Raw genomic sequence first — 13,437 nt, 5'->3', positions numbered from 1 at the left:
GTCTTTTTCTTCCCTTTCCCCTTCCTGCTGACTGGAATGCAGGTACTACGGCTAGAGCTAGAGCAGCCATTGTGGGCCAGTTGGAAGATACATGTAGAGGTGAATAGAGCCTTGAGACTTAAATGCCTACATTTATATAAGAGAGAGAGAAGTTTCTGACCCAGTTTAAGTCACTACAAAGGTTTTCTCGTCCTTGCAATACTAATTAACCTGGGTTTTAAATTTCTACTACATATCATCCTTGGTGGTTTAGGACAACATTTCTGATATATCTAACTTCCTGTTACTAGAGCTATCTCAAGTTAGGAACCCTGAATTCTTTTCTGTGAAAGCTTTTGGTTTGTACAATGTCTTTGAATGAACATCTCCTTAGTCTTCTTATCTGTTTGGTACATGTTATGTGTTTGGTAATGTTTTTTGAACCATTGAAAAGCCATCTCCTTCAAGTTTGATATCATGTGTTGAAATCACGTCAGTATTGCAGAGTGGCTAAAAGTGTGGACGGTAGCACCAAATTGCCAGGATTCAAATCCTGCCTCTGTCACTTACCACCTACCGTGTTTCCCCGAAAATAAGACCTAGCCGGACAATCAGCTCTAATATGTCTTTTGGAGCAAAAATTAATATAAGACCCAGTCTTATATTATGTGAGATAAGACCCGGTCTTATTTGTTATAGTAAATAATTTGTTATATAGTAAAAATTATTTGTTATAGTAAAAATTATATATATATATATATAATTTTTGCTCCAAAAGATGCATTAGAGCTGATTGTCTGGCTACTTCTTATTTTCAGGGAAACACAGTATGTGACCTCAAATAAGTTATTTGTTCTCAATAAGTCCCAATTTCCCCATCTGTAAAATGAGGACGCTGATAGTCCTTCCTTTACAGTCTAGGTGAGAGGGTCAACTTACGAGGTCGGACAATTAAGTTCGTGAACTCATTCTAGAAAAAGTGCTATATACTTCATTGCTGAATATCACTACGGTTACCTTCCAAGTACTCCCCTTGAGAAGCTATGCACCGATGCCAGTGTCTAGTCCACCCTTTGAAGTAATTTTGGAACTCTTTTTCTGGAATGGCCATCAGAACTGTCATATTACCCTGGATGTCCTGAATGTCATCAAAATGTCTTCTTTTCAATATTTCCTTTATCTTCGGGTAAAGAAAGAAAAAAGAAATCTTTACCGAATCTTTCTTTCGGGTAAAGAAAGAAAAAAGATCTTGGGGGCCAGATCAGGTGAGTAGGGAGGGTGTTCCAATACAGTTGTTTGTTTACTGGCTAAAAGCTCTCGCACAGACAGTGCCCTGTGAGCTGGTGCATTGTCGTGATGCAAGAGCCATGAATTGTTGGCGAAAAGTTCAGGTCGTCTAACTATTTCACACAGCCTTTTCAGCACTTCCAAATAGTAAACTTGGTTAACTGTTTGTTCAGTTGGTACAAATTCATAATGAATAATCCCTCTGATAGCAAAAAAGGTTAGCCACATCGTTGCAACAAGTTCACGAACTTAATCGTCAGATCTGGTATATGACACGGGAAGAGCAGTTCGCCCCGTTACTGGGGCTTGGTCACTGCCCAATAAATGTTAACTGCTATCACATTTGTGGTTTTCCATTTCAGAGACTCTCTAAGCACATTTCAAAAATAGACTCATCACCATACACAACACTCCCTGCCAAAAGTCATATGAATCAATTACATGTGTCGTTCCTATTTAGAGGTAGAAACAAGTGAAATCGTAGTTCCCACAACACATAGGCGTAAATGTCATTTGACTCTTAGCTGTAATCCAGTGTGTTTATATGCACAAGTCTTTCTCCCCAGTGAGATGTGCCCTATAGTTTCTTTCTTCTTTTATGAATCTCAGGAATTCTCTGTAAAGCCTAGCGTGCACCTATGTCAGTTAGCTTTTGTGTAACAAACTACCTTAAAATTTATTAACCTAAAATAATAACTGGTTATTTGGCTTGTCATTTTGTAAGTTGGCAACTTGTGCTGGACTTTGGCAATTCTGGTCTGTAATAGATTGGGCTCTGCTGATCTCAGCTCGGCTCGCTCATGTGTCTGGTCAGATGGCTGGCCAGCTGGGGAGGGCTGGTGTGTCACAGCCTTACGGTGGATGGCTGGATAAATGAGCCTCCTGTGCACATGGCCTCTGATCCTCCAGCAGGCTAGCCTGGGCTTGCTAACAGAATGATTGCAAGGTCCACGAGCACCAAAGCGGCACAAGCACTCTCCAAGACCCTGCTTCTGTCACACTTTTCTACTGTCTTGTCATACAAAGCAAGTTATATCGTCAAGCCTAGAGCCAGTGTGGGAGGGGATCCCAAAGCATGGAGATAGGGAGGTGTGAACCAATTAGGGCCCATTATTGAAACAGGCTATCACACACCTCAGAGTAGAATTTTCATAACGGTTTACCAATTGAGGGGTTCTAAGCTGGCCTCCGATCCAAGCTGAATAGCTGTCTGAAGCCACTGAGTCTTCACTTTGTTTTCTGAGGCCAGCGTACCAGTCAGCTCTCTCCAGCAGCTTGAACTCCACACTGGCAGCCATGTGCGAACTGTCTCTCTCTCTCGTTGACTTCACTTAAGAAAAGAAGGTGTGTCTCTCTCCTCATGGAGAAGCACAGGGATCCATGTTTCAAATTTTGGAGCTGTCATTCACTTAGTTGTTTGTATAAATGCACTCATTAATTGTGCAGTGCACAGCCTGTGCAACCATATGTGCCAGTGCCGAGCAGATTCTCGTTGTGGTGGATATGAAGGGATTCCAGCTCTACTGGGGCGCCAGGTCACTGTATAGTCAAGAGGGAAGGGGATATATAGGGACTTGTACAGCCACAAATTCCTATATGTTTTAGGAGGAGAGTGGCCTCTAGGCTGTATCTTTATCACCTGTACACTGAGTTACTCACACCAGAGACTCAGGGAAGCTTCCTTCCAGCTCTAATCTTCTCAGCGATTCACAAAGTGTACTACATTAGTTAATGCCACTCTAAGTGAGGAGGAGGAATGGAAAGGGGAGCTAGCATCTCTCTGAGGCCAGTCATGTACCAGGCACTTTATATATATGTTATCTCATTTACTCTTCACACCCAAAGCTCTGTGAGATGGATGTGAGTGGCCCAATTTTTACAGAAGTGAACTTGGATTCAGAGAGGATCAGAGAGAATAAATTGACGGGGCGGGGGTTTGAACCCTGGCCCACCTTACCCCAGAGCACTTTCCCCTCTAGCTGTCTCACAGCAGAGCCCAGGTGAATGGCGAGCGACTTGTCTGTAACACCCTCCCCGAGTATCCACTGAGCAGCGCAGCTTGCCCACAGGGAACGTCAGCTGTGGACATGAAACCTGGCTGGGAACAGGGCCTCAGCAGAGACACCGCACTTGGCACAGAATCATGAATGAGGAAACCGTGCAGCTGATCCACCGGCCGGAGGGCACATCATTGGCCGAAAGCCGTCTCTGTGTGGGGAGAATTGGCTGTTTACTGGAGATAACAAAACAGGAACCATGTCTCTGTTAAGGTATATGAGTTTTGGCAGGGAAGAGTTGATGATTTAATGATGAGCCCTGGAAGGTAATTCGAAAAGAGCAATCTCCAGCTATACCTAAAATAGGAGGCTTACATTAAAACGGAGTGTGTCGACACTCCTGGAGACAGTCCGATTTCAATTGGATGGGACAGAGAAGCTCAGTGCCGGACGATGGCTTTTTTCTATTTAGGATTAATGATGTGCTGCTCGGCCTGTTCAGGTCGGCGGCCCGGCTGTGTGGGTGGCACCTCCGGAAGTCTCAGTTGACTGGAGGCGGCTGTCAGCCTTGCCGGAGGGGTCCTCTGTCTTCCGACAACCTGGAGGGATCCGCAGCTGGGTGGGGGCATGCCTTTCATCAGTGCCCAGCCTCCTCCTCCGCCTCTGCAATGTCCACAGCCAGCTCTTAGTTACCTGCATCAAGGCGGACAGCTTGGCTGATGGGCAGCTCAGTCAGGGTTTCCACCGCTGCTGCTGCCTTACTCGTCTGAGGTTGGTGCCCGGGTGTGGAGATGGATTAAATACCTTCCTTATCCTGGCCCCACCTACGGCTCGGGTACGGGAGGAGACAAACAGGAAAGCTCCATGCCAGAGGCTTGGTGGCTGGTAGCGCTAGGAAAGGAGCCAGAGCAGTAGCAAGCACTGTGACAGTCCCTGTGGTAGCTGCTCTGCAGCCATGCATGTGGCCCGTCACAGCCTGGGTGGGACCTGACGGAAGAACCGTCGCTAAAAGCACCGCAGCCAGCAGGCGTTTATTAGTGGCCGTCCGGCGTAGCTTGTCCCACGAACACCCCCATTGAAACCCATTTTTATTATTTTTAGTTGTGAGCGGCCACCATCTTAAGTACACAGGGGACTTACCATGGGGCACGAGTGGATCTGAGTGATGTAAGTGCCATACCGGTGCAGAGACTTCTGGGAAGCATTCGTCTACGCAGCGAAGGCAGCGCACGGTGAAAAACGGCCTTTGCCCAAAGATTTCTTCCTGCTCCTGGGAGCGCACTCAGCCTGCTTTCAGGGCAAGCCAGAAATGCTGGAGAGTTAGTAGCCCCAGGACCATCTGTGAACCCCTGACACCTGGGAGTTGGTGGGAAAACATGGCTTTCGTGCCCCTCACTGTCTCCCAGACGACTCTGTGGATGGGAGTTTTGGTCGCCCTTGGTGGTAACTGGTTGGATAATGGGTCCCTTACTGCTGCTCTCCTTTTCCTGTTCCTTTCCAGTGTCTCCTGGGTCCACTTCCTGGATATCTCTGATTCAGAGTCTGCTTCCTGAGACCCCCAAACTGGTAATTACACTTGGGGTAATGACTCTAAGCTCCCACATCCTCATGACCATCCAGTTAGGTCCTCCAAATTTAGGTGCTTTTGCTTAGCAATATCTAAGAAGGCTTTTAAAGAAAAACAAACAACCTCAAACATTTGGGAAGGAAGATTCATAAAGAAAAGCATACAGAACAAAGTATACAGCTCATGAATTCTCATGAAGTGAGTACCTAGATCAAGGTCAAGAATATTACCAGCGTCCCAGAAGGGTTTGCATGTGTTCAGCTCTACTAGAGACTATCAAGTGGGTTTCCAAATGATTTTCCAAAGTGGCTGCTTCAAATCTGCATTCTCTTCAGCGGTACGTAAGGGTTTCACTTCTTCATATCTTGGCCAGTACTGGATATTGCCTGTCTTTTTTGTTTTAGCCGTTTTGGCCGTTGTGTAGTGGTACCACATGGTAGCTTTCATATGCATTTCCCTGATGGTTAGTGATGGGGAACATTTTCATTATGTTCATGGCCATTTGTAAATCCTAATTTGTGTAACGTTATGTTCCAGTCTTTTGCCAGTTTTTCTATCGGGTTATCTGTCCTTGTCTTATTGATTAGTAGGAATTCTTTGTATATTCTGGATATGAGTCATTCGTCTGGTATATGTATTGCAAATGGTGAGTTTTGATGAGCAGAACTTCTTAATTTGAATATAGTCGAGTTTTTCCCTTAAGTTCAATATTTTTGTGGCCTATTTAAGAAATCTTTGCCCACTCTGATATTCTCACAGGACTGTATACGTGAGGCTCTATCTATCTAGACCTTCTATTCTATTCCATTGGTCAGTTTGTCTATTCTTGTCTCTTCTATTTTTATATTATCTTAATTACCATAGTTTAATGGGTCTCAGTATCCAGAGGTGGATCTTCTGTAGCTTTGTCCATCTTCTTTAAGACTGACTTTGCTCTTTTTGGCCTTTTGTATTTCCATAAGAATTTTAGGATCAGGTAGTCAATTTCCAGGGGAAAAAAAAAAGGAAAGGAAATTCTGGGATTTTGATTGGGATTGCATTAATTGTATAGACTCATTAGGGGAAAAATTGATATGTTTACAAGGTCATGTCCTGCAGTCCATGAACATGGACGCCCCTTGATTCATTTAATTTTTAAAAAAATTTCTCATTAGTGTATTTTTAGTTTTCAGTGTAGAGGTCTTACACACAATAGGGGCTGTTGAAGTTCTGAGTTGTTTCAAAGGCAGCAAAAGGATCGATTGAGACACTAGACACATTCTATTGAATGAAAGTTGAAATGTTTTTCAATGAACTCAGCAACCGCCAGACTAGGCAGCCATGCCCACGGTAGGAATTTGGAGTGAACTTCAATTGTGCTGTGCAAAGGAAAAAAAGGATGTCTGTGGGTTGAATTGTGTCCCCCAAAATGATATGTGGAAGTCCAAACCTCCTTTATCTGGATGCAGGAGAGTCTGCGAGCTGTAGTTTTTCACATTTGAATCTGTGATGTAGAAAGTCACACAGAGGAGCAGGAATGGATGGTGAATGAGCTTGCCTGCAGCCTCTGCTAGAGGTGGGAGGATGTTTCTTAACTGTCTCGACCAGAGTCGGGAAGGAAAAACCCTCCAGGTCAATTCAGAGAGACTTCCCCATCTCAGAACTTCTCCACAGTTCCTTCTTTGAGCACACTATTAAATTCTACCCCTCTCTCACTCCTTGTGCTCTGGCAGTCTCCGGTTTTGAGATTTAACTCTTTCCTGCCCTTGTCTTTGTGAAGGTGACATTAGTACTCTGGTTTACACGTTAGAAGCAGAAGATGATTCTGGAAACCTCTCACCACCACCTCCATTTGCTATGGCTTTTGTTCTCAGTCCTATTCCTGGGACAGGCTTTAGCTCTAACAATAGAGCCACATGGCCTTCTGCCTGAGCCCACCTCCGATTGGCAGCCCGTGTTTCTCTCCCGTGGTGCAGCTGACTGCCGGGCGCTTTTGAAACAGGATCAACAACATATGCCGCTAACTGGCTCCAGTACTCACTCGCACATATGTAATGTATGTGGTCTAGCCACTGTCTTCCACTGTAGCACTTGGGGCACCAACCTTCTGAGATCACCCTAGCACAGCCCACGGCAGCCAATGGGGCATGGATAGGCTCTGGCAGTGGCACCCGTGTGACCCGGCAAGGAAGAGCTTGAGGTTGCTGTGGTACCCTTCTCTGTCCCTTCTCTTCAAGTGTGAAAATGGCAGACCTTGCATTTGTATTGCTTCGGTGTGAAGTGAGGAGCGGGGTTTTTCATGGGCTCCTGTGACTGTTGGCTCCGTTCTCTCCCGAAGAGTAAACTGCTCTCTGATCTTTCCTAAGCTCTTTGCCAGACATAAATTTGCTGCTGCAGCTGCTCCAATCCCATTTAATTTGGGAGAAGGAGGCGCTGGCACTCACACCTGACAACGGGTGTGATTGGCTGAGTCACGCTGGCTGTTGCTTTCCTGATTCTCCCTTCCACTTGAATTTGTTTTTACTATGTGTATCCGTCAGGGCCTGCAGGAAACAGATGGGAGACTCCAATGGAATAATTGCAGAGAGTTAATTAAAGGGACTTTTTATAAAGCAGAGTGGGGAGTCATCAGGGGGTACCAACAAAGGGACAGCAAAGGACCATTTGGTGAGCTGATACTGTTTTCTCCGCTGAAGGGGTAGGGGGAGGGAGAAATTCTGAGAGCCTAGGAGAGTGGTTGTAAGGAGAGGGCTGCCTGACAACCTTCAGTTCAGAGATGCAGCCACCCAGTAGAGTGGGGCTGGGAGAATCAACATCCTAACCTCATACCCTCCCGCTCTCCAGCATCTTACACCACGTTGGCCCAACCCAGCCAGAAACAAGCGGGCAAAGGAACCCTATGCAGCCTACTTAGACCAGCCTCCTGGGGAAATCAATGAAGGCTACAAATGAATGTGGAGAAACACGTAGAAAGTCACCAGCGCCTACACTGGAACATGCTACAATGAACATACCCCGCTACATGTGTTAAGAAAATGTTTCATTGATTTATTTTTCTACATGAAGGTAGAACCTGCTCAGGATGCCGTTATTATTCTAGGTCACGAAGTAGATTTCAATCATTAGGCTTTTGTGTATGACATTGGGCCATAGGAAATCCTGGCTCCATGTGACGCTGGGAATAATTGTACGGGGCCATTTCCTTAGCTCACGGTGGTCCCTAGCTGTAGTAGACACCTGTGGTTTGGCCGGCATGTTCCTGTCCTTCAGCCAGTAGTCCCTCGTGTTCGTTTGGGAAATGACTCCCCGCTCAGTTGTGTACTGCTTGGGGAAGATTGTCAACTAAGTGTCCTGCCCTTCCTTGGCCCCAGGATGGGCTTCCAACCTGCCCGGCCAGTCACCCTCAGTTTTCTAGGTGTTTGAGTTAGAATCGAGTGCTTGACACCTGGACAGAAAATAGATGGAACCAAAGCACCCCAGCTGTAGAACCCCAAGGAAAGGAGACATTGCTGGTTTTCTAGATATCCTGAACTGCCCTGACTTCTGTTCCTTCCCGAGACCTGGTTTTCCAATTTTCCCTTTGATTCTGGGAGACACCTTTTATCGTTTTTAATCACCAGCGTTGTTTGTTGCTTACAACTAAAGCATCCTGATAGCTACACCACGGTTGCCATGGTTACATCTGCTACTTGATGTGTTTATTGCCCTGGTCTCCAGCCAGCTGCCTTGGGAGAGCTGCAGGGAGCTCCTCGCAGAATCTCCCCCTGACCACAGGCTGGTCCAGAGGGGACTCTTGCTGCAGCTCATAAATCTGTGTCCAGTCTCCCTGCCATCCTGTCTCCAGGGAGCTGCCTGGGGATGGAGGGCTTGTCCCCAACACTTGTGCAAAGGGCTATCTCTTTGCTCTCCCCCTGTCCTGAGGAATCAGGACTGGGTAGGGCCACTTCTCTCCCTTCCAATCCTCAGGTCTCTCCTCTTTTGGGCGAGTCACTTCTCTTTACCTTGGTAAATTATACTTGGAAACAAAATGTGTTAACTCCTCCCAGGCAAGATAAGTCTTGATTTCTCAAGTTCAAAGGCCTTGGACTATCTTCTTAAATGGTGGAGTGCTGGGAAAATACATCATTCTGTGGTGAGAAAACTTGGATACGAAAACAAAACAATACAAAAAATAGTTAATTTCGCAATTAGTTTATCCTGTAACATTACTTTCTATCTTTTGACAGAACGGAACTAAATCTACAATATGAGTATCTGTATCTTTTCTCTCTGTCTCTGTGTGTGTGTGTGTGTGTGTGTGTGTGTATGTGTGTAAATGAATCTAATTGACTACTAAGCTATAAAAATTTCTGTGTTAAATTATATTTATCCATAGTTTAGTATACGAGGTATGACAATTAAGTTCATGAACTCATCCTAGAAAAAGTGCTACATACCTCACTGCTGAATATCACTATGGTCACCTTCGAAGTACTCCCCTAGGGAAGCTATGCACTGATGCCAGTGCCTAGTCCACCCTTCAAAGCAATTGTGGAACTCTATCTGTAATGGCCATCAGAGCTGTCATCGTATTACCCTTGATGTCCTGAATGTCATCAAAATGTCTTCCTTTCAATATTTCCTTTATCTTCAGGTAAAGAAAGAAGTCATTGGGGGCCAGATCAGGTGAGTAGGGAGGGTGTTCCAATACAGTTATTTGTTTACTGGCTAAAAACATCCTCACATACAGTGCCATGTGCGCTGGTACATTGTCGTACATTTTTGCCATAAGTTGTTGGCAAAAAGTTTAGGTCATTTTCATCTAACTTTTTCATGCAGCCTTTTCAACACTTTCAAATAGTAATCTTGGTTAACTGTTTGTCTATTTGGTACAAATTCATAATGAATAATCCCTCTGATATCAAAAAAGGTTCGCAACAGCATTGTGGCAAGTTCACGAACTTAATTGTCAGACCCTGTGTGTCTATATATATGAACAGTATTTCTCTTGAAACTGCTGGAAAAATGAATGACATCATGTCTACAGTGAATGAAGCCCTACCAATTCACGGGCATTATCTTGGATGATCTTGGTCAACACAACTAAGTCAGCACAATTAAAACTGACTGTTTTGCTCTGACTTTTCTCATCAGGCCCATTTGTTATCATTCACTCGCCATTCACTCGTTCATCCCCATTGTCTCCCCACTCCTCCATGGGAGCCTTTCTTTCTGGCTGGGTGATCTCCCTCCGGTAAACCTTCTGTTCTTCCATTCTTTTTCATACCTCAGTCATATCTCATCACCTGAAAAAAATTTCCAAGATTGACTGACCTTTTACCTTTATACTATATGAATGTGCAATATAAATCCAAATTCATGTTCTCCTTCTCTTCCAGTCATCTGTATTTATATCTGCCTGTTTACCATCTATATAGTTATCATTTTATGCTTATATCAGTGGAGATGTTGTTCATGTGTTAAAAGCTTAATTATGAACAAAACTCATTTAGAAATAAGTAGAAAAAGCCTCCTGAAAGACAGAAAAATTCTTCTTTGCATTGAATATGCCAATTTGCATTTATTAAAGTTTAGACAAACAGGAATCATTTTCTTTAATTTGTTGTTTGAAGAAAGGGACTTGAAACCATCTGTAATAATATACTGGTAATAGATTAGGACTCTGTATTGCCACAGGAATCTTGAGGGTACAAAAAGGCACAATCCCAGAGGTAAGCAAAGTTGATTTAGAAAGAGTTTATTGTTATTCATAATTAGTGATAATTCTGGTAGTATGGAAGATGGAACATTATCCTGAATTGCTGAAAATTCAAGTTAGGATGGGGAGAAGACAATACCGTATTGTGATGTACAATTATGAATCATAAAATGTCAAATTTCAATATCAAAGAGAGAGAAAATTAGTTATGTTTATGTTTTCTGTCCCACAAATCAGAGTGATTTTTAGTTTCTTTGTGGGTTATGTCTGTCAAATGCCTTTCAAAGAATGCTTGTACACATATGCATGCCTGCAGCAGATGATTAGACCATCAGAAAGGACTTGTGGGTACAAAGAGTCCTTCTTTACTATACTCAGGTGTCACAGAGACTGAGATGCTGTTGGAAATGATTGTTACGTGTTATCCGTTTTTCATCTGTTTATTAATTTTGCAAATGTTTATTGAGTATCAACACCTTCAGATTCCTGCAGGAGAACATAAAGATGCTCAAGACATGGTTCTGCCGAAGGATGTCCCGCCTGGTGGGCCCCACAGGCGGGTTAGTAAGTAACTGCCTAGCAAAACAGGATGTGTGCCCCCAAGAGTATATACACACAGTGGGGAAGGAGTGAGGATGTCACACGGAAGGTGTCTGCTTATCACCTGCATAGGGACCCAGAGCACAGTGGGGGGTGCAAGGGCTGAGAGTCACCCCAGCATGGGGACACTGAGCCCTCAGGATGTCTTTGCATAGCACTGGCACTGTTACAAAACTACAAATGGAATACAAACTGGTTTTGCGCACATGCCCTGACGTTTGGAAGCCGGCCTTCTCAGACAGATTTCTGTGGGACCTCACTAAGTTTTTTGAGCCAGAGGTGGGGGTGTTAGCTGGCAGTCTGACCTGTGAGGGTGGCAATGCCTCCTTCTCACTCCAGAGGCCTCGCTCCTGCGCTCCTTCGCTTCCGGACCTTTTTGAATTCAGTGTGAGTGCACCCTCCTGTCTCTTAGATTTGTCCTCATGCTAAGCTGTCAATGCACCGGCCACCTAAGGAGCTGGGGGAAGTTAAGTAGCCTTACAGATCGCTTTCAGGTCAGGTCACTGATCTCAACCCCGTTACAGATTTTCCAACTACCCTCACCTGCCACCCACTGTACATGTCCCTCGAATTTCTCTGTCACTACAGGAATCCATACCGACCAAGAGGGAGTGAAACAAAAAAGAAAAATCAATTATATTACATTTCTAATAAGCCCGTTTCCCCCAGTCTACCAGGCTATCACTGGTTTGGGGTCTTTGGGCTCTCGGTCTTCAGGCCAGTGTTGCTTTTTATATTTGGGTTAAGGAATTGGATTTGGACACTGGGAATAAGAAGGGGTCTGAAGCCCAGCACTGCTTGCTGCAGAAGCAAAAAGTGCTGCCTGCATTTCTATCCTCCCAGCCAGGATTGGTGACTCAGCAGCACTGCCTCCCGGCTCCTGTAGCAAGGGATTTGTCCCGGGCAGTGAGCCAGCCCACCACCTGACCGGCAGGCGCCCTGGCCCAGAAATCCTCCGTCCTCTCCCCACACAGAGGGGCCCTTCGGGAAGAAGCAGTTGCATGACCCAGTATGCAAATGAAATCCTTGGGGCACACTTTTGAGACTCAGCAGTGCTGACCCCCTGCAAGTTCTGAAAGAAGGGCTAATCTTGTTTTTAAAACTCTTTAGAAAGTGTGTGAGCCTGGGAATGGTTTTACAGGACCTTAATGAGCAGATAATTGAGACATAATGAGACCTTTTGGGCACTTTGATGAAAAATGAGAGAGGGGAATAGATAATATGTACAGTCAGTCTTAATCTTAACCACATTTCATCCATATACTCAACACCTACCCCCAACAGCAGCTACCAATGAAATGGACAAAACTCTAGTAATTAAAGTCGACTTCCCAACATTCGTATGTTTTCTCTCGTTTTCATGTGAACAAATGGCGTATAGGAACATTAATATTTAACATAACTGCATGGTTAAGACCATTTTACAATCGAGGGCTAGAAGAGCCTGGAATTTACCATTCAGGTATTAACCCTTTGAGCATTTGTTATTAGTTATTTTATGTTGAGCGTTGTCTGCACTGCCTTCAGGGTCTAATTAGATAGCATTTCTGTTTCCATTTGGGGAACCTAACAGGGGAAGGGGGAATTGACCTTTGGAAAGTGTGTACTTCATTCTTTTTCAGTTTTCAGTCTAGCAAAAATAGGAAGTGAAGATATCTCTATCATTTTCCTGTACTCTCTTCGTCTGTCTTTGTGCTTGTGTTGGGGCCAGCTCAGGGTCTCCTAGGCCCCTCTTGTTAGAAACCAAGGGCTGTTTTGACTGTTTCTCAAGTAGAAACACAATATTTAAATTCCATGTTAACACTGGGCCTGCCCATATACAGCCCTGGGAGCAATCATTACTAAGATGAGATTTCATATGAAGAACAAGTGACAAACATGGAAATAAAGCACTTAATGACAACTATTTCATAAAAAAGTATAATAATATATAGGAGAGAAAGGGTAAGCTACATTGCATTTTTTTTCCTCTTGGATTATTTATATTTTTGGGTTTCTCTGACTTCTGTACTATATAACTTGAATAATTTTACTTTTAAAAATATTATGGAATGGAAAATTTTCTTATATTGCATATAGTTAATTTATTAACAAGTTTTCCCGTTAATAATTTTAGTGTTCTTAAGTGGACTTCTTCCTGGGAACTTTAATAGAAATATCATATTTAATACATTCCTATGAAATGCTAATATTGATATCTTTTTATATTAGTAAATATTGTAAGTATTTAAAATATAAAATCAGTTTTTTAAAATAGCACATCTCTGGTGGATTTGCTTGTGGTCATATTGTAGAAGCTAGACCTTTGGAAACAACACCTGACATTCATT

Source organism: Rhinolophus ferrumequinum, assembly GCF_004115265.2.
Source record: "Rhinolophus ferrumequinum isolate MPI-CBG mRhiFer1 chromosome 5 unlocalized genomic scaffold, mRhiFer1_v1.p scaffold_110_arrow_ctg1, whole genome shotgun sequence".
Lineage (NCBI taxonomy): Eukaryota > Metazoa > Chordata > Mammalia > Chiroptera > Rhinolophidae > Rhinolophus > Rhinolophus ferrumequinum.
Note: the sequence above shows the minus strand (reverse complement) of the source record.